Consider the following 21,088-nt stretch of genomic DNA (forward strand, 5'->3'; position numbering starts at 1 on the left):
ATATGTATCTGGTCCAGGGAAACTGATGTTATTAAAACACAACACTGAGACATTGAGCTCCGATAGCAGTTCAACATGAACAAATAAAGCAAGAGTTTTCCCCAAAGTAAAGCAAAGCAAGGATCCCGGCCTTCGTGTGAACTGCAGGGATGAAAGGAGGATGTGATACCATCATCTGAACGTTGACCTTTTCACTGTTGTTTCTTTTTCCAGCTCCGAGCCCCATTCCTGGGTCTCTCCCACTCTCTTTTATCCCCTCAATCCAACTCCAGCAAACCCCTGGAGCAGGTAAGCTATGAGCTGAAAAGGTTTTTCTCATGTTTTGACTCTATTTATTGCTTTTGCAGCCCAGTCAGAGAAGTGCCTGGACTGTTAGTTGTGACCTTTAACCCCCAGCATCAACTCTGCCTGCAGAAAGTTCAACAGCTATGGTTGAAATGGGCACATAAACTGAAAGGTAAAAACACACACAGCTTTGCTGTATTTGTGAAGTGTTGATATCTCATCAGAAATACCTATGTTGTTTTTTTTTTTTCCATACACTTTGCTCAATATTAATATCAGAATTTCTGGAATAAAATATCTGTTATACCTGATCAATGTGGAATAATCTCACTGAAGTCTCTGCCTTTGGTTACAGAGACCTCTAATATTAGGCATTGCAAATATCAGAGAAAACCCACAGAAAATCCCTAAAATGCTGTGTGCTGTTATTCTAGAGAAATACTGCCCATGAAGCTGTACTGGAAAATGAAGAAAGTTTGATGTTCCACAGAGAGGTGCCACAACTGTTGAGTGAGAGCTTTTGGATGACTGAAGAATTTAGTTTGATAAGAATAATTAACTGACATATATCTAGGAGCTTTCATCCAGAGATCACAGAGCTCTTAGAAACGAAGGGCAAGGGAAATGCTTTGGGGATTTCAGACATCAGTGGAAAGCAGCCAGTTTCGGGGTGTAATATTTTTTTCTAACAGCGCACAGCAGGAGTAAATAATAGCCTATGCTTTGCCTGCACTGCAGAAGAAATTTCTACAGCAGCAATGTGCATTAGCCCAGACGAAATCTGGTCTATGTATTTAGTAGTGCTAATACTCTCATTCCCATGAAAAAAGCCCACCATATCTGTAATGAGCACAGGTTTTGCCTGTGAGTCAATATATTGTCACTAGATTGTCTGTAGAGGAGGTTAGCAAGAAGTTGGAGCTACCAAAGGGAATGGCAGCACTGCGCTTGCTTTGCGGCAATTGAACTTTGGTACTCAGGACTGCTCTCTATTCCCATACCACTTTAAAACAAACCAAGCATAAACCCAGTCAAGACTGAAGATAAAATGGAAACTTTCCACGTCAGAGTCCCCTGGACTGAAGAATGGAGGGAAGAAGAGCCATCCTTCTGCATTTCCAAGTCCATGCTACAGTACAAGCTAGATGAAGGGCATGGGGAGGGCAAGGATAACCCCCACTGTTTAGTGTAATTTTGTGTCCAAGGGAGAAGAAGAGTAGGATAGGTGAAGACACTAATTTTCTCTTAGGAACAGAAGCTACTCTGAAAACTCAGCTTGCTTCTGTGCGCAAAAACAGATGGACTGTAATGGTAATAAATGAATTAAATCTTTATCATCTGGCAGCAAAGCCAAGAGGAGAAGGAAAACTAAGCTCAAAGGGTTAGAAAAGGACTCCACATTCCACATAGAGGAAACAGATGTAAAATTGGCAAGCTGTCATTTGGAGATCCAAGAACTGTGGGTTGAAATGAGGTCTGGGTTATTCAGCCAAGTTTATTGTCAAGCTTGATGGTAATCCTCATTTTAGTGTACAAAAGATTGCAGTCCTGAAATGTCTGGAGGTCTTTCTGCACCATCAAGGGGTTATCAGAGCCCATAGAGTGACTACTTTGCAAATTTGTTTGTGTTGTGGTATGACAACTTTTTAAAGTTCCTTGTTGCTGGCTGATGCACTTGCGAAAGACAGATGTCAACATTTCATATTGGTGGAGCTGCAAATGGCTTGATGCTATTCCAACATTACTTGAGAAGTCCCACTATCCTATGGAGAGAAAAAAAAAGCTCATGATTTTACTGAATGAAAAGGCATGCTGAGAAATGTGTAGGATGTGGAAAACCAGTACATCAAATCAGTATTTCTCTTGAACTCACTGTACCAAGTCTAGCAACACCTTTATTAAGCAAACCTTCTTATCTTCTTAAAATGTACTGCCATAATTACTTGTGCTCACAGAAACATGTATCTGGGTCTCTAGCCTTCCCTCAGATATTTTGCCTCAATGTTGTTGCACCTTTGTACTACTCCAATAAAGTAGTTAGGAGGATAATTCTTGCCTCCCTTGCAGGAGAGAATTGGGAATCCCAAAGGATGCGGAATTAGTTGACCAGATTAGTGGGACTGAGATACAGAGATTTCTTTGGGTTCTTACGAAATATCAGTCCTTCACCATACCCATTAATATTTATAACCATTTCTGTAGGTTTCCTTGTTCTTGTATTGCTGCCTATACATCAACAGGATGCTGGGCTGGTGGACCTTTGGGCTGGGCTTGCCCAGCCACTCTGTTATTTTTATTGCAGGTGCTTGGAAATCGCTGCATGAGAGGTGCTGGTTATCCACTGCTGCAAGATGCCTTATTCAGTCCCGTGGGGCTGTGGCAACTTAGAGACTGAAAACAGTTAATCCAGCTCTCATTCACTCCCTGCCTCTGCCTGAGAAGCCTCCCAGGAAGAGTACATGTATATATACACACACACACACACACACATATATATGTATGTATATATATATATATATATATATGTACATGCACATATACACACACATAGCCAAGTACCCATGCCATATTCCAGTCTCGAACACCCTGCCTGTAAGGTAAAACTTAGGGGAAACAAAAGCATCATATCAGTCCTATTTCAACCCCCTGAACAGAGCAATGGGCTGGCCTTCTACTGCCTGAAGGTGGTATCACCCTTCTTTCCTTGACCTGTGATTCTGCAGTGGGTCTTTGTATATACGTGGGGAAGTCAAAGGGAAACCAATGAAGGGCTCACAGCAAAGGCTAAAGCATTCTTGGATGTAAAATAATACAAGGTCCTCCAGTCTGGCAATAGATTTGGCTTCATATGCTGGTGTTAGGGAAACAATGGTTCTGTAAAAGCTCTTGAAGAGGTGGCACTGGGAATGCTCCAGGGATAAGGATTGCTTCTGCCAAGGTTTCCTGGGCCTCTGGGGAGGGATGGCTGGGCAGTGGCTATGGACAGGCTCTGCCCTTCTGTCCTGAGGTGAGGAAGATCTCTAACATCTCTGCATGTCCATGATCCACAGGAAAATCAAACATAGATTTGGTTGATCAAAATATTTCACTTGGATCTTCACTTTGGTTTTATATGAATTAACTGTGAGAGAACCCCTACCTTTTCCTGCTGGAGATGCCAAAAGAGGATAGGATGACCATTGTTTCTCCTCAAAGTTCTGGTCTTCAGACCAGAAGAGTCTTTGAAATTAGCCCTTTCCTGCGACTGGAATTCTTCTGACAAAACTGAAGCTTTCCAAGGGGGGTGTGTGTGTGAGTTTCTTCAGAAAATACTCCCTGAACTTTTCCCCAGGAAGGCAGCTGTTAGCTAAAGCTGCCCAAAGGGGACTATGCCCCTAAATGATCCTTGTTTGTCTTCACAAGCACATCCCATCTCCCCTGAGCTGAACCTGTCTGTCACGCTGAGCCCAACACATCTCAAACATTATTTGCCTTTGGCTCCATTGCCCCTGTCATGGCACTGGAGGCAAGCAGGGCAGGAGGGGGCAGGAAGGCTGAGGAAGATACAGGAGGAAGAAAGAGCTGTTGCTGCCCTTCCTTCGGCTCATGGGGCAAAAACAGTCCTCTCATGGCACCAATTCCTGTGGCTTGCATGCCGGGTGGCGATGGGGACTCTCAGCAGCAGACGGATGTCTGCTCCCATCAGCATTAGGCCCAGAGCTCTCCAATGACTATATGTATGAAATGCCCTCTCCAGGCTATTCCATCTGGGCAAAACAGTGGGTGGTGAAGCAAAACCAACATTTACAATGTTTAAGTTGTATAACAGACCTTTTAGTGTAAACCAGGGCTCTCCTCCTGACTTCCCCTTACCCTACACTTCTCTTCAAAATTGCTTTTGTCAGTCAAACATTGTTTTTTTTAATATTCATACTTTTCCCTCTTTGACCTGGTTATCTTGGCACTCAAGGCACAATTGCTTGCCAAGGTAACTAAGTTTAATCCATGGATCAATGCACCATTCCCATGTGTCAAGCTTCAGAGAAAAAAAGAAGTGTGAGAGAAATTTACTGAATATGCATTTTAAAATATATGTGTTTGAAAATGCTATTTCATTAAACAAAATTATCTCTAGGAAGAGTTTGTGAGAGGAAAGGCAGTTTTTTGCTAACAGGTGAAGATGCTACCAAAGTATCTGGGGATCTGCTACTACAGCCTCATGATGTTGGCTCACTGTTGGCCCAGCAGATAATCCTACATCAGCGCTGTCATCCATCCCAGCATCCATGGAGCTTGACCTGGCTTATATCCCAGAAGTCAAGGCCGTATGCTAAAACTGGGCAGAATCATAATGCAACATCATTGCATGACAGTGCCATTGCGCAGGACAAACTAATCACCAGATTACCTGGCATTTCAGTTGTGCCGCTGAGGCATCACGTTGTAAAGATCCAGCATGATACAAGCTGTAGTGGTGTTATCTTGCCCTACTGGGTGCAGACAAATAAAGGGAGGCTGAGATGAATAATACGCCTTGGACTAGCATCAGAGTCCGTCCTGAACAGACGCCTTGTCCCCAGCCTGCACCTCCTGTTTCGTTAGTCACTAGGGGAGACCAAGGCAGGAAGTCACTCACTCCAGTGGGGAACTGCAGAGGACACCACCATTTGAGGCTCCCATATTTTTCCAAAAGAATTGTTTTTCTACAAACCAGATCAATTTACTGGATGAAGCATGTATTCCTACTTAGGTCAGGAGTGAGTCAATACAATTCGTTTTTGAGGAAATGCAAAGAGCAGGCTAGACAGAAACTCAGGGGAGGACAAGATGGTAAGTGAGCTTGACTGAGCTTCTTCACAGCTTGCTTCACTCATTCAAAGGGCAGTCATGGATGGCCTACCCTGTGCAAGGTGTGGGGTGCACCAGCCTGCGGGCTGTCTTACTGCCCCTTTCTCCTGTTGAAAAGGCCCCAGGTTACACCTGGGGGGATAAACCAGCCATCAGACTACTTCGTGCATCCTGCGAGGAAATGCTTCCCAATGTCTTATGACTCCTAAACCTCTTAGCCAGGGCTTCTTCTGACAGCCCCTACTGCTTGTCTGACCATCTCTGAGGAAGTAAAAGCTGTTCTCACTATGCACCCTTCAGTTCAGTTAAATACCAAACAAGCTTATGCATAAAAAAGGCAACTGTATTCTGGCAAAGTGAGGGTTTAAATTCTTGGTTATAAAGTTGGAACCAAAGGTACAAAAAAAAAGAAAAAAACAAGTGAAAGCAATGAAATGCTGACTAGTAACCTGCCTCCTACCCATCCCTTTTCCTAGCTCTCAAGCAGGGTATGCCAGCTGTAGAAGCACAGGAGTAATTTGGAAAACATTTATTTGTTACCTTTATGAATCTAACCTCCTTGAAGATTTACTTATCCACGCAAGCTAGAAGACCATGCCAATATTCCAGCCTAAATGCTACTTTCCTTTCAGTGATGACTTTTAAAGCTAATTTTGGGGGAGCTGTTGACCTTGTCCCACCTATCCCCACTGCAGGAAAAGCCTGCCCTGGGCAGACCTCCTCAGGGCTATCTCCTCCCTCACCCTTCAGCCAAGACGAAACTTGCTTATTTCTCAATCCCCTCCTGCCTCCAAACGCTCTTCCCAATTCTTCTGTCCAGCAGGAACATAACTACCACAGAGCAGGACTGCAGTGATGATTTTGAGTCAGATGCTGGGATTAAACCTTTCCAGTAGCGAGGGTAGCAAAGCACAGCCACAGGCTGCCTGGGGAGGCTGCAGAACTTCTAATGCTGCAGTTTTTACTGAAAAAGTTGGATAACTGTCTGTCAGGAATGCCACAGAAACATCCTGCCTTCCTCTGGCACAGGCAGTTGGACTGGATAACCCTTCAAAGCCTCCTCTGGGCTACTTTTTATGGCTTACACTTCCAGGCATTCTCCTTTTTTTTTCTTCCAGTCTCATGTGATGGCAGTGAATCCAGGAACATTTTGCTTAAGACTGACAGAATGCATATGAAAAAACCCCAGTGTTTATCTGCCAGGAGTACATTACAACATTTTCCTGACTGGCACAATGCCAGTAAACCATATATTGTAAGATGCAGCCATTATGCATCCACTTATCAAACCCACAATCTCCAGGTCACCATAAGCTCTTCATAACGACCCACACATGACATATTAATCATGTGGATGACAAAGTTGGGCTTCAGAGTGTTTTTCAAAGCCACCACCATCTCTGCCTTTTCCTGAGTTTCAGGGCTAATCCCATCACATAAACAAGGTCTTCTCACTTGGCCCTACCAAAGGACTCCAGCCCAGCACATTCTAAATATATTCTCAGGAGACTGTGTTGCTCCCAAGGAATCTATTGTATTTCGAACACAGGATCAATAATTGTAGCAAATATACATTTATCATGTAGCCCAATATAGATTTCCTGCCTTCTTATCCATTCATCTGCAAACCCACAAATAAAACAGCCAAAAAATCCTAACCTGAAGAAGTTTGTAAAAATTGTCCTAGTTTTCTGGGTTTAAAGGCATGGACAATGAAAAGAGTCCAGCTTGGTTTAGAAGCTACAAGTTCTTCACATGCACTTGTATATAGGAACATATGTATAGGTGTGCATATAAAATAAAGGAGTGCTGGGAGGAGGTACATACGTGTAAATGTAAGAAAGAGGAAGGGAGGAGGGAGACAGAGTGTGTGTTTCATGTGCATGCATTTGAACATATGCACATTCATGCATATTCACTCCAGAGAGAGCAAGTTAAAAAGAAAATACAGAAGTCAAGTTTATAAAGGAAAAAAAATTGCACCTTTGGGGAAATGAACGTGTTTATATGAGTAAAACATTAAATGCCATATAGTCAGGCAGTCCATTGAGAAGGGAGTGGTCATCAAGCAAGTGTTTTAGAAAAGAAACCCAACAGAAAAGTGATGTGTAAATGGAAAATAAATAAATTTAACATAAGGCATTCTTGCTTCCAGACTCGTGTTAATAAAGCAGCTATTAGGTGGAGACACTGTGGTGATGCCTGAGTTGACGTGGTTGTTGTTTTATTTTCATTTCTTGAAAGACGTTAATCAGTGTTACTTGAAATGATTATGTGGGTTTTAGAATAGCAAGAAGCAGTACATTTTAATGGAACATCTGAATGCTGTTCCGTTTAATTTCTATATGGCACAATATTAAACCTCTAATAAATAACCTGTATCTAAAACAGTCTCCCTCTCTCCCTTTAACACACACAACACACGCCAGCTCCAACAAATACCTTTGATGTTTTTGCCACAGGCTGGGGAAGAGAAAGGGCTGAGGTGGGGTTTGGATCAGATGAGGACAACATTCTAGAGAGAAGAAGTATGTTTCCTCATTTTTCCCTTCCCTGTCTTTATTTTTTTTCTATAGGAAAATACAGTTTAGGGAATATTGAATAAAAATCACACCTCTGCCATGGGCCAGCACAAATCTCATTTTATGCTAATCTGTGCTTACATTTTAGCAACTAAAAGCCAAGATAAGTAGTGCTTGAGTTACTGTCAACTTGGGGTGCAAGATCCAGACAGCGCACATGATAAATAAGGGATTTCACTTCAGGCAGCCATGCAAGCTGAGAGGTTTCCATTCCCTGTCAGGCCCAGGCATACCTAGATGACTTTCCTTTAGTAAATAGCACAGAGACAATGTGCAAAAAGGCACAAAAGGCATCATCATGATACAGTCCCCTGTGACATCTTTCATATCTCTGCCCCAGTTCCCACCCCTGACTAACCTCTCAAGGATAATCCTCCCTTGAAGCCCCTTCCTTGTGATATTTTCTTTTGCAAATGATGGCAACCCATCTTGCTCCCTGCGTGCCCCAACCAGCCCCTGGATAAGAGGGGACTGTCTCTTCCTGACACAGGCTGTAGAAGGAGCAGCACACCAGTGCCTACCCCAGCCCCAGGCATTCCTTCTCCTGCTTCACTTCTCCCCCTTGTTTTGGCCTCCCACCATCCCAGTCAGTCCTGTCTCTGGTGTTTTCTGATGGGAAGCTCTTTGGAGCAGGGAACAGGGCAGTTCAGCTTTGTGCTATGTGCTGTGCCATGCCATGTGCTGCTTTGCAGCCCTGCGAATTATTATTCTTTATGAACAGTGGCAGTCTGTCCGCAAGAGATCTGGATGTGGATTAAAACCATCTACTTCTTTAAACACAGCAAAAAGAGCTTGTAGAGAGACTCACCCCTCAAAATATTGTAATCAATCAACACAGACTGGAAAACTGTAGGAAGCAAGAGGGGAAAAAGGAACTGGAGGAGAAATCTGGGGGACAGAAGCAAGGATGATGCCTGCTTGGCCTGCTCGAGTGGGTGGCTATTTGAAAGCCGAAGGCTGTAAGTGGGAAATCCTAGATAAACACGAGGGTGTATTTATACCTTCCTCCAAGCTGGCTGACACAGGTGCTCACCAGACATGGATTACCTGGGTGGCCTGAGTGCGGGCCTGCACTGCTGCGAGGGAGGCAGTCCGCCACAGGGAGCTTCACCAGGACCGTACGCCTCGCACACCATCTGCAAGGTGCGTATTTGAAATGTGCTGCCAGTCCATTGGGTGCAAACTGCGAGAGATCATTTGAACCTCGATGGCTCACTTGGGGAAATAATTCACCTTTTTTTTTTTTTTCCCTAACAGTGATACTATTCCCCCACGCCCACAGCCTGATTCCTCACCTGGCCCTTCCACATCTGTAAGGCTGTTGTTATTAATGCCATAAATCATAGTTAGTAATAAACAGCAGAGAAGCTCTGAGAAGTGGGAGGCCAATTTCTCAACCGAGGTGGAAGCCCCAAAGTTTTGGGTCCTCCTCCTGCCCCGGTGGTGGTTGCCTCCAGCTCCAGCTGCACAGGGGCTTTGCGCATGTGGCAGCATCTCCCAGCTCCCCCGCTTCCCTGCCAGGCCCAGCTGTCACTGGGGAATGAAGCTGTCACTGCAGGAAAAGCCTTCGACTGTTCTTGTTGGCACCCTGGGGGTGCTCCATGCTTACCAGCCTCCCATCACACTACGGCAGGCTGGGCCTTTTTTTTAGCTCTGTGTGTGTTCAGCACAGAGAAAAATGTTTCCACTTACTTTTCCCCCTCCTCTCTTTGGAATATGAGACACACACTTGTCATGCTTAAAGGAGTGGATTTATGGTTGACTCTGTCTCTTATCTCCCCACGGAGCTCACTGGAGCTGCTCTCCAGATGGGACAGTATTACAAGCTTCATCATATAAAGCCCAGTTCAGCCTACAGCCCAGATGTTCTTTGTTCCCAGAAATATTCCTTCCCCACAGTAAGTAAAAGGGAGCTGGTGCTGGTATGCAGTCTCTGCTCCTTCTGTTTGCATTGGTTGTTTATGGGTTACACACCCCAGCCCCAGACAGCACAGTCACCTCTCCAAAAGCCACTGATCAAGCCAGATGCCGGGACTCTGGGCCCTGGGCAGTGCAGTGCTGGGGTATGTGGGGAAGATGGTGGAAAGGATCCAGCAAGTCCTGCACGGGCTCAGCTACCTTTGCAGACTACGCCTAATGTGAAGAGTGCCTTCCCCTTTCAAGCAGCAGATATGGGTTTCTCTTGATCCAAGGCCAAACGGAGGGTGCAAAACAAAGCTCACTTCACCCAGTTTTCAGAGGGGAAAATGTAGGATCTTGCCAATAGGAGGTTTTGGGGAGGAAAACCACAGCTCTCAAACAAGTCCACTGACGGCAGCAGCGTGAAACCAATCCTGCTGGCAGGACAGCAATAACCACCCAGGCGTTTGCCACAGCATCTTCCAGATGTGCTCTGCACAGAGTTGGGGGACATACTGATAAAAACATCAGTGCCCTCTCCAAGTGAAGCCTCCTGCTTGTGGAAACCAGTTTCCCCGCTCGTGACCCTCTGGCTGGAGCTGGGGAGCTCACTGCAGGGGACGTGGAGTGGTGCTGCTGCTGGGCGGGCGGGCAGGCTGCCGGGAGCCTGCAGGATGGCCTGGCTCGGCCGCCTGCACTCTCCCTGCTCAGGCATGGCCCTGCAGCTGCCCCTGCACAGCTGCCGGCGGCACAGTGGGGCCAGGCTGCCCCGAGCCCGGCCAGCTGCCGGCATCCTCGGGGAGCTCGCCTTGCCTCGTCATGCTGCACCCAGAGCGGGGAGGCACGTCCTGCGGCAGTGGGATCGGTCCCCCGATAAAGGCTTCGTATTTATGCATCTTTCCCCGTGCCCTGAACTTTGCCTGTGTCTCTGGCAAAAGGGCAGCTACCCTAGGTCAGAGCACTGCCTCGAGCCAGCGCAGGGAATCGGCTTTCAATTTCAGCAGCGACTTTCCTTCCCTTTTTTCTCTTATCCCTCCAGCCATCACAGAATAATTCCCATCCCTATTAGCTTATCCCCCTCCCCCTTCCTTTCCCTTCCCCTTTGAAATCCCCCCGCCTGTCCCCAGGACGGGGCAGGGGGAGGCGGGGGGTGGCGGGAGAATTCCTCCAGATATTACACAAAAGCCTCATGTATCCCCAGTGTCAACCCCAGAGGGCGGCTGAGTAATTTAATTAAGGCGAAGGGGCTTTTGTTTTACTTGCTTTCTTTTTTGATTTTCTCAAGTTTAAGACAAGAAAGAAAAGAAAGAGGGAAAGAAATGTTAGCCCTCAGAGGAGGCGCAGCGATGCAAGATTTCCCATCTCTGCTCAGTCTCTTGCTGAGGAAAGACCACGGGCCTGTCACCCGGAGCGCGCGGGGCTCCCCAGCCTTGGACGGCTCCCCTCCTGCGGCGGTGATTTAAGGGACTGGCACATTCCAAGAATTAGCGTGTATTCTTCTGCAGACAAACACATTCATGCTGTTCCCTCCATCTATCCCACCCCGCTCTTTGTCCTGCTCGGTATCCGTCCCTTCGTGCCTGTGTCTCACCCTCTCCCACTGCCCCTTCCTGTCTCTTCCTTCTCCCATTCCCCCTGCCTGTCCCCTCTCTCCCTCCTTTCCTCCTCTCCCTTCTCCTGCGCTCTCGGCACACTCGCTTCCTCCCTTCTCTCCCCCCAGCCTCCGCCTTCCTTCTCCCCCCTGCTCTTGATGAGGGGGGAGCTTAATATTTTTGCCAATAAATAATGTCTTCATTCCTCAGCCTGATGTTTATTAATTGCAGATTTATCACATGTCTGATAGAGGGCATCCATGGAGGGGTAGGCTCAAATGTGGGAGAAAGTGGTGCCTTCTTTCAAGCATCGTGATGGGCAAAGCATCAGCCCACCCGTGTGCCAGTGGTGGCAGATCTCTTCTCTTTGTTTCTCGTCTGGGGAAAAAAAAATGGCGGCACCGAGGGGGCTGGAGGCTGTGCCAGATTCAGCTTCTTCTTGTCACATTGCGGCACCAGGACATGGGGACATTACGTCAACCCCATGCGGTGGCGGAGCCTGCTGGCAAGGCCCATCTAGCGCTCTGTGCCCCTGAGGCCACTTCTAGAGCTGGGGCCCCAGCTTTGGCCCCAGTCCACAGGGCACTGGAGGGCAGGGAGGGAGGCTCACGGGGGAATGAAGCCCTGAGGAAGCCAAAATTACCCCCAGTGCCCATTTGATATTCACCTCCAGTGCTCCCGGAGCCGAAGCCTGGGCCCAGCACCCCACCAGGAAACCCTCCTGCAGCCAAAGTGCATGCCCTGTTTCTCTCATCGGTGTGTGTTGAGGGCAAGGCTGAAGGTCTCACAGGCACAGTCCTGCTGGAGGAGAAGGGCTCTCCTCTCTGGAGCTGGAACAGCCACAGGGTCCTTCCACAAGGCTCTCGTTTCTGACACAGAAACCTGTTTGGGTTATGAGCTGAACAGGCCAGTTTATTCATGGGAGCTCCCCGTTCTGCCACCCAGGCCTAACGCTCTTACACATGTGCCTCAGCCCAGGCACGGGAATCAGCCCAAACACATGGCTCTGGGGGACATGTCCTGTGTCACTGGGGCCAGCTGCAGACTCCTCGCTGCTGCCTCCCCACCACCACCTCTAGAGGGGACGGTTCCCCCCACTGAAGTGGCAAAGACGTTTTCGGCACTATCACTGTGTGAGCAGAGGCACCAGTTGCTCACCCTCAGAGCCATGGCGGTTCCCTCTGCGAGAGTGATGGCAAAAGCCCTTGGGTTGGGTTTGACTGGCCACACGCCCCTCTCCTCCGCTCCCACAGCTTGGCAGCCCTCGTGGCTCCTCACTTTGCTGCAGGGCTGTGGCTACGAGGCCGCTTCCAGCCGTGCCTGTCCTCGCTCAGGACCGCCAGCCCTGCTTTCCCTCTTCTGCCATCCCAATGCACACAGCTAAACCTTCGCCGTCCTCAAAGCTTGGGGTGGGGGGGTGGTGTTTATTTATCTTTTGGTTCATAATCTCTCTGAACTGTTCACCCTCCCGCTTCCCCCCACTCCCCTTCCCAAGGATCTGCGCGCGCACCCCGGGAGGGGCTCCCCTCAGGCCCCCGCCCGCAGAGGTTAACACAACATGGCAGGGCTGCACTTAATCCCCCCTTGTGTCGCAGCTCCCCTGAGCCAGGCGTCTCTCCTGGCCTCAGCGAGCTCCGCGTCTGCAGCAGCCTTCCCTTACCGAAGGGGACGTATAGACCAATTAGTTGTTATACAATAGCTCTGGATGGCCAGGCAATGGGACCAAGGGCACTTGCTCAAATTAATAGAGTCTGGAATTGATTTAACTCCAGGCAAAAATAGCTAATTCAAGCTTTAATATCTCTCTGGTAACTCCTCAGACAAAACAGGACAGGTTTTTTTAGTGCCCGTATTGAATGAAGCCACATACATCAATACATACCAGTAAAAGCCCTCATTCCTAAATGGAAAACTGTGACTCTGAAATGACAAAAATGTGTATTTTCCCTTGTGTTTAGCCCATCTGTACAAGAAAAGGCCCTCGCTTTCAGAAAAAAATGTGCTCAGCATAGGAGGCCCTTTTCCACGAATATGGAGTTTACTAATACAAGGAGAAGGACCAGGAGCAAGGAGTAGCAGAGAAGTTCGGTTCTGGGGCAGCAAAGGCTGAAGAGCGCGTAAGCACATCTGCGGCCACCAGAATGCGAATGCGTAGCCCAAAGAGGTCGGGGCCTAGGAAGGACAGAGCCTGACATAACAAGTCTCAGCTGCAGCGGAGGAGAAAGCTACCTGCCTGGAAAAGGAGTGGAGGGCTGCAGGGAGCCGCCGGCTGGGCCCAGGGCCCAACCGGGGCACGCCAGCCTGGTGCCCTGGCTGGGGAAAGCCCCCACAGCTCCACTGGGGTGGCATCAGCTCACATGTCTCTGAAGCTGTCTGCCTCCCCCATGAATATGGGCTGCACACGTTGTGCTCCTTTAATCTATTAATGAGCTCTTCATATGGATCTTGACACAATTAGGAAATACAGACAAGAGAGAAGCTGGAATTTTCTCGAGTGGCTAATTTCTTATAAAAGAAACCAGGGCTGGAAGATGGCAGAGACACATTTCCTACAGTACATGATGTTCATATAAAATGTGTTCTTGGCTCCTCTCGCACATCGTTCATCCCATCTATGAAGCAGGAGGCAGAGAAATGGCACATAAAACTGTCCACACAAGCTGGCAGCACTGGAGGCCTTATATCCTGCTAGCTTGGCTCTTGCAGCTACCACGCTGTGTGTCTGTAACCCTTGCTGTTCGCTGCTTTACAGAGGCCATCTATCCAGTGGTTAAAGCTGAGATCCAGGAGTCAGAGCTCCTCCGTAGTGCCATTGATGGGCTGTATGAAAAAACAAACCACTTACTTAACTTTTGTATTGAGTAGAAATAGGATTAGTATTCACGCTGGGTTGTTTCTTTAATTAACAGAGCTGGTCACAAATACTAGAACTGGTTTGCAAGTAATTTTGCAAATTAAAGCGCTGATTTTCTCTGTTATGATTCATGTCATATTGCTCACTTGTTGGGAAAGTGCAGATTAGGATGAGATACACAAAGAAACACGCAAGTCTCTAGCATTTCACGGATTTTAACAGCGTACATGGAACACTGAAAAATTAGTACCAGAAGTCGCTTCATTTTTTGGCTAGTGATTACCCTCTTGCTACAAAGAAAAGCTCTCCAGCCAGGGAACAGCAGCCCTGCCCCTGGCCTTGATCTGTCTCTCAGTGCAGAAGATGATAGTACACATTATGCTTCCTATAGATAGAAAACTATTCCTCACTATTTGGAGAGATACCCTGCTGAGCAGCTCTTACTGCATCAGTCAGTGAACATGACATCATCCAAGAAGGGGTAAAGAGCTAATTATCGCAATTTCACATATCACAAATGTTTAAAGAGCTTCTGGTGGGAAGTGTGAGAAGATCTGGAGGCTATTGACGGATTCATTGTTATGGAAGGCTTTGGCAGGGCTGTAAATTGACAGCATTAAAAAAGAAAAGCTTTTAAAAAAAAAGAAAATAAATCAAAACAAGAATTATATTATTCAAATATGTGACCCAAATAAGAGAATGATGGGAGGAAGGTTTGTCTTCAGTAACCCACGATTCCCTTAGATAAGCCTGCCTGGGGAAGTAGTTCATTAGGAGAGTAAAAGTAACCCACCTTCTGGTGCTTGCTCCCTTCACCGTACCTCTCTCATCCCAAACCCGCTTTGCCTTTTTAAAGGGGAGAAGTAACATTGGGCTTTTCTGCCCATGAGCCGCAGCCAAACCCCAGAGAGAAGCAGCGGGATGTAGCCTTCACGTGGCCCTTTTTCATCTTGGCGGCTTGGTACTTCTGACACAATGCAGAAGAGAGAGCGCGTCCTTTCTGGGTTCCCTCTCTATCTTGGCACTGCAGCCAGTAGGCACGTGCCCAAAAGCATGCATGCAGCTTTCTATGAAGTGAAGCCATAGGAAATACGTCAAGCCAAATAAAGTTACACTGTTTGATTTGCTGCCTCTATTCAAATAATTCCATGATCTGCTCCTCCGATGCTGGAGTCAGTCAGTCATTTACCTCTGACCGTTCCCATTAATCACAAGGGTATGTTTGGTGGGCTGTGGGGCACATGGGGGGCTGGGAGGGAGGCAGCTCAGCTTGCTGGAGAGCGAGATGGAAACACTCGGCTCCCCAGTCTTACCACTGCTGGTGCCACTGCTACACCACAGCCCTCAGACTGGGCTGGAGGATTAGGAGATTGGGGAGAAGGGTTTGGGGAGAGCGCTGTCTGTGGGAAAGCAGAGAGCTAGCAGTCAAAGCTAGCACATGCACTGCAAAATGTCATCCTAGCTCTTCTCCCTCCCTCCTTCCACATACCAGCTTCCCAGAACACTTCACAAGGGGCTAGGACCGAGCCAAATCAGAAAGAAAACAGGGCATCTGGCACCCACTACCTCTGCTAAGGGCTCCCTTGTCCTTTGCCTCTGAAGAAGAGCCATCACACCTGCAGGAGCCAAGCATGACACTGGACTGCATTTAAGAGTCTTAAGTATCTAATTTTACAAGGCATCATTTTTTTCTGCATGCAAAGTAATGCACAGCAGTTTAGCCAGACTCTCTCAGTGTGGTCACCCGCAAGCTGAGGTCCTGCAGGATGCCTTGCTACTGCCAGGAGAGAGGCATGGACCAGACCCATGCGTTCCCATTGCTGCAGCACCTCCAGAAGGTCCCAGTCCCTCCTGCAAATCCCCCACTGGCTGCCCTCCTCTGGTTCCTTCACTCTGTGTATCTATCTGCTCTGGAGGACAGGTTCTCCTTCTGTGAACAGTGAGTTTCGGAGAGTTCCCATACTCTAGAACTCAAAGAGCTTCCCAAATTTCAGAAGCTGAGAAAAGTCCCTTTATAGGGCCAGTTTTTCAAACAACTGGCATCTGTAAGCTCACGTATAAATCCCTGCATATAGTTCCTGAAATTAGGCACCTTGAGCAAACAGCTTCTCAAGCCAGTGGACAACAATAAAACAACACAACTTAAAAAACAGAGAAGGGGAAATGACAATTGATTAAAAATATCCCTTCAAACCAGTGAAATGGAAAGGAAACAATAACTTTACCGAAGTGCCTTGACTGCTGTGGTATTTTCATTCTGGTTTGCACACAAGCCTACTATTGGTATACCAGGTCAGAAGTCATATATTTCTCTCACTTTGTAGTGCGTATTTCTCTCTGAATGAATTTGATATTAGAATTGAGCTGCCTTTTTTTTTTTTGGCTAATGGTAAATTTGCTTAGACAGTTTTAGGAGAATGAAAGGACTGACAAATATGAGTCAAGTTTTGAGTTGTAGTTTAAGAGCTGTAAGCTAAAATACTGACTTTTCATGAAAGATATTCTGAGTTTTCTCTTTGAAATATTTTTTTATTTCTTTTAATGGTAAATTTTTTGAAGTTTAAAAAAAAGAAGGGAGATAAAAAGAGAAGACTGCATTTCAGTTTGTTCAAAGCAGAGACAGACATCACCCAACTGCAGGCACCCACACCGTGAGATGGATTTTCTGAGGGTCCTTCCTGGAAGATCAAAGAGAGAAAATCCTCCGAGGGGGAGTTGGTACCTGAGCAGGACGCGCAGTGAAGATAGAGGGTGCAGTCGCTTCACCAGCCACCCGCTATTAAAGGCCACAGGTACGCAGATTTTTTTTTTTAGGTTTTTGTCTAACATTGCTAAAACAGAAAACATGGAGAAGCAGGATCATCTAAAAAACAGCACAAAGATAGATAGTGGGGACAGCTAGTATGTGATTTGCAGGGTTGATATCCATATGTAAGATGGGATCGGGATCAGGAAGGGGTTTGTTTAGGGCAACAAAGTGGATTGTACATTGATGTCATTTTTGAAACCCTAACTTGGATATAGCTTCTCCATTTACATCCTTAGGGCATGAGCTAGCTACATGCTTAAGGAGGTGAATTTATATGGCAAGAAAATGAGCCGCATGAACAGGATGGGTTGACAGGGCAGTTCATTACAGATATGTTTTAACTTGGTCAAATCCAAAGTGACTACCCTGCAGGAGACCAGATCTGGTGGCAGGCACACCAAGATGTTGGGAAGGAGGTGGACAGCAAGCATTCAAAGGGGGTCTCCCGCAAACTGCTCACATCACAGACGCTGGACGTGGCTGGGCTGCCGTCAGTCATTTCCAGCCCAGCTCTCTTCTTGGACCTGCAGGAGGCCTCCCTGGCAAAGACCTGATTAACCCTGAGCTTCTGGGGAAAGTTCTGTCCCTGGTTGCTGGCCATTCTTCCGGGGAGAGGAGTCCCACAGGCCAGGTCCCAGCATGTTCATCCTCCAAGAAATCACTTCCCGTGGAGCAAAGCCCACTGCTGTGGCCCATGGAGGCAACTGCTGGTGTAGGCTAAACTCTGGGGTCCCTGCGGAGGTTTCACTCCAGCTGTGGGACCAGCCTTATCGCAGCCGTGCTTTCCCACGTCGTGTTTACCTTCTCGGGTTTCATGTGTTTTCCTTGGGCTCCCTTTGGTAAACCTTCGGCTTCAGCGTATTATTAGGGAAACAAGAGCTTGCTATTAAGTGATGATTATGCAATTTATTCTGACAGCGAAAAACGTGAAAAGGGGAAATTGACATTTGTGATTTTAGTTATGTGCTGACAACTATAATTAATCTTAATTCCAGCAAGAAGCAGATAAGTGAATGTGATGGGAAAGCTTGCATTTTCATTGCTGCTGCCTAGGGACAGCTACTTAATCATGACAATAAAATGGCACAAGTTAAAGAATTAAAGAGGGCAGAAACTTTAAACTAGTTTAAATACAGATAGAAAAGACAGACATGAAAATGCAACCAAGTTAAGATACATAAAAGGCACAAATTAACTGTATAGAAAAATACCACTGTACAAGGGTAAAATAGCAAGAGATGAGTTTATAAAAGAAAAATCTTTCAAAAAACTTAGCTAGGGGCAATTGTAAACAGAAACAGGAAAAGGCTGAGCTTAGATCTAATATACAGAAAAAGGCAGAGTAACTATTTTTCACTTTATTGGTTAAAAGCTTTTTATGAAAGTGAATGAAGATTGATCTTTTTAATTTTACTTTTGAGGATGAAAAATTGTTTTTTGATATGCCATTATTTTAAAATGAAAATGACTGGTGATTTTGATCAACAAAATACATTAACCATTTGAAATGAAGAAGCCTAAGTCAGTTTTAAACCACATGAAGTGAAAACTAACATTTTTTTGGTAAGTCCTGGTGGGAAAAAAAAATCTTTCAGCTCATTTCACTTCTGTTCATTATGTATCAAATTAAGAGCTGGTACCCACTGCCTTCAGGCAGGAGGACAGACTAGATGACTTCTTAAGGTCTTCTTTCCCTCTGCTTTCTCCTGGCTGTACTCAAATGGAATAGGATACATAGTGTTCCCTTTCCCTCTTCCCACAGAGCTTTTTTTCAGGCTTATTTAAAGAATTTGCTGAGTGCAGGGAGAGCGCTTGCTTTACAAATACAGTGCTGACTGGGGTCTCTAGCCCTGCCATAATCGAGATAAGAAGAGAAGGAAACCAACTGCTGAGGAACATTTGAGTGGTGTTAGTATCACCCTGCAATTATGCCCAAGGCCATGGGCTCTTCCACCGATGCAGATCTACCTATAGTTTTGGGTACCCTCTAGGGTCTCTTGAGGGAATAAGGTAGCTTCTCCCATCAACTGAATACACCTTAATTTTGCAGAATTTAGTTTGTTGCAAGTTAGAGTGAGACTGTATTATTCCCAGCAGGTCCTGTTTGGGTGTATCCCTGTTCTCGGCTTGTGGCTCCTGCAGCCGGTGGAGAGGAACCCATGGGGCCAGCGCTTTTGGATGTGTCTTTCACAGAACGTGCACCACTGTACGGAGCAGTGCTGGCTCAGAGGGGAGCGCAAGGCTGGCCCCATGCTTTCTCCAGATTTGAAATTTGCAAAATTTCCCTCTGTCCCATTTTAAAACAAGTAAATCCACACACATACATGCCAGACTCTACAACCTATTGGGCTTCTAAATGTCTAATATAAACTCTGTGTGACAACTCAGGCACACATAAATATGGAGGCTGTTTGAAGTCAGCTTGAAATTGTAGACCAGGGTCTGAAACCCTGCTGTTCCGATCACACTTTGTAAAAGCATTACACATCTTGTCTTTTTTTCACAACAACTCTCTCCTCTCTGATGAACGGCAGTCAGAGGGAAAACAAACTTGCCTTCTGTAAACATGGGCTGACCCTGATGGTCACCTCACCTGTCTGGCACTTGCCCTGTGCCAGTTACTGCCATGTCCTGATTCCTCTCCTAGAAAATATGACCATCCATGGTGCTGTGAAGAGAATGAGGGTGAGCTATGGCACATCTGAGGTAGAGCTGAACAAGTTGTTGAGTGCAAAATCATCCTGTTGGCGTTTTTCAACTGCTTTTTGCTTGGGTAGGGGCAAATTTGCTGGGGAGGGGAAGGGAGATGGGGAAGAAAACTAGGGAAGTTTCAGCTCACACCTACCTTGACCTACCTCCCATTCCCCTTTCCAGAGTGGTATCAAGCATTCCCAGCACAGCAGCATCATGGTTTCTTTGTGGGCCAAAAAGCCATGTGCTAGACACAGCTGGTCAGCCTGCCAGTCGGCTACAGGCACATGGCTCCTGCCACCACACAATGCTGTGTACGGCTTGCAGCTGGCCAGATCACAAGCTTCTTTAGTCCATCATGTGCAGTGGAGCACAGACTTCTTCAGCAAATATGGCCCAGACTAATGATACTCTGATGATATTACAATTCTTTTTGTGGTTTTTTTTAGAGAAAACTGGTATTTTTTAGTAAAAATGTAACTTGGTTGTTTGAGCCAACTCACTTAAAGAAATGTTCAGACAAGTATTCATATGGAGTATAATGATGAACGTTTCTCTTACACTCAGCATTTTTCTTTACTTTCCACTGCCGAACATGATTCCTCATCCCAAATGATCTTCAGTTGATAAATTCTATATCCAAACTGAGGTTTACAAAAACCTCCATTTACAGTCAGACTGTGGAAATCCCAACCACAGAAAGTTGCAAGTCAAATGCTGTAAATGGTTTTCAAAAAAATGCTAAATAAATATATAACTAGCATTTGGTTATATTTAGGATAAGCAAATCTGATGCTCCGTGGCATAAAGCCAACCATGTGAGGGTCAGGAAGAAATTTCCACCACAGATCATTTCTGTACGTTACTGCACAATTACACAGGTGATTTGTGTGATGTTTAAGCTTCCTTTGGAAGGAAAAGGTAGTGGTTGTTGCTGAATCTGGTAATGAACACCAGTGGTCTAATCTGACATTTCATTCATTCCTTCTCTCCTGCAACTGTCAGCTAAGAAAGGCCAGTGAAAGAACTGCTGGGGTTTTTTCTTGGGATTTTCTCTCTGTAAGGCAAAAGACATAAAAAGGACATGAATAAGAAGCAGAATCTGCCCCCTCCCCTTGCATCCATCCACTGTGCCACGTGTGTCACCATTAATGAAAATGAAGGCCATGTGTTAGTCCATTCAAAGAGATGGGAACGGTCATCTCAGAGCAGCAAAATAGACTTTACAGCTGTTCTTTTTAAAGAAGACTAATTTTAAAAAGATCACCTATCCTGCAAGCCAACCTGGTGGATAAATCAGAATACAAGAAGACATATAAGTGTTTTGATCAAAAACTCTGGTCTCTGTGATGTGGCTGGAAGGGAGGCTACCAGTGCTACCAAGCACCTCCTTGTACAGATCAACAAGGATATTTTTACAGGGTTGGAGCTTACAGCCTAGAGATCGCAGTATGCCATCTGAGCCATGGCACAAAAAGACTTTTGTGTCATTCACTTCTACCTCCAGTACAAGACGAATCTTCACCAGAAAGAATTTAAAAATTGCAAC

This window comes from Mycteria americana, chromosome 5 (assembly GCF_035582795.1).
Source record: "Mycteria americana isolate JAX WOST 10 ecotype Jacksonville Zoo and Gardens chromosome 5, USCA_MyAme_1.0, whole genome shotgun sequence".
Taxonomy (NCBI): domain Eukaryota; kingdom Metazoa; phylum Chordata; class Aves; order Ciconiiformes; family Ciconiidae; genus Mycteria; species Mycteria americana.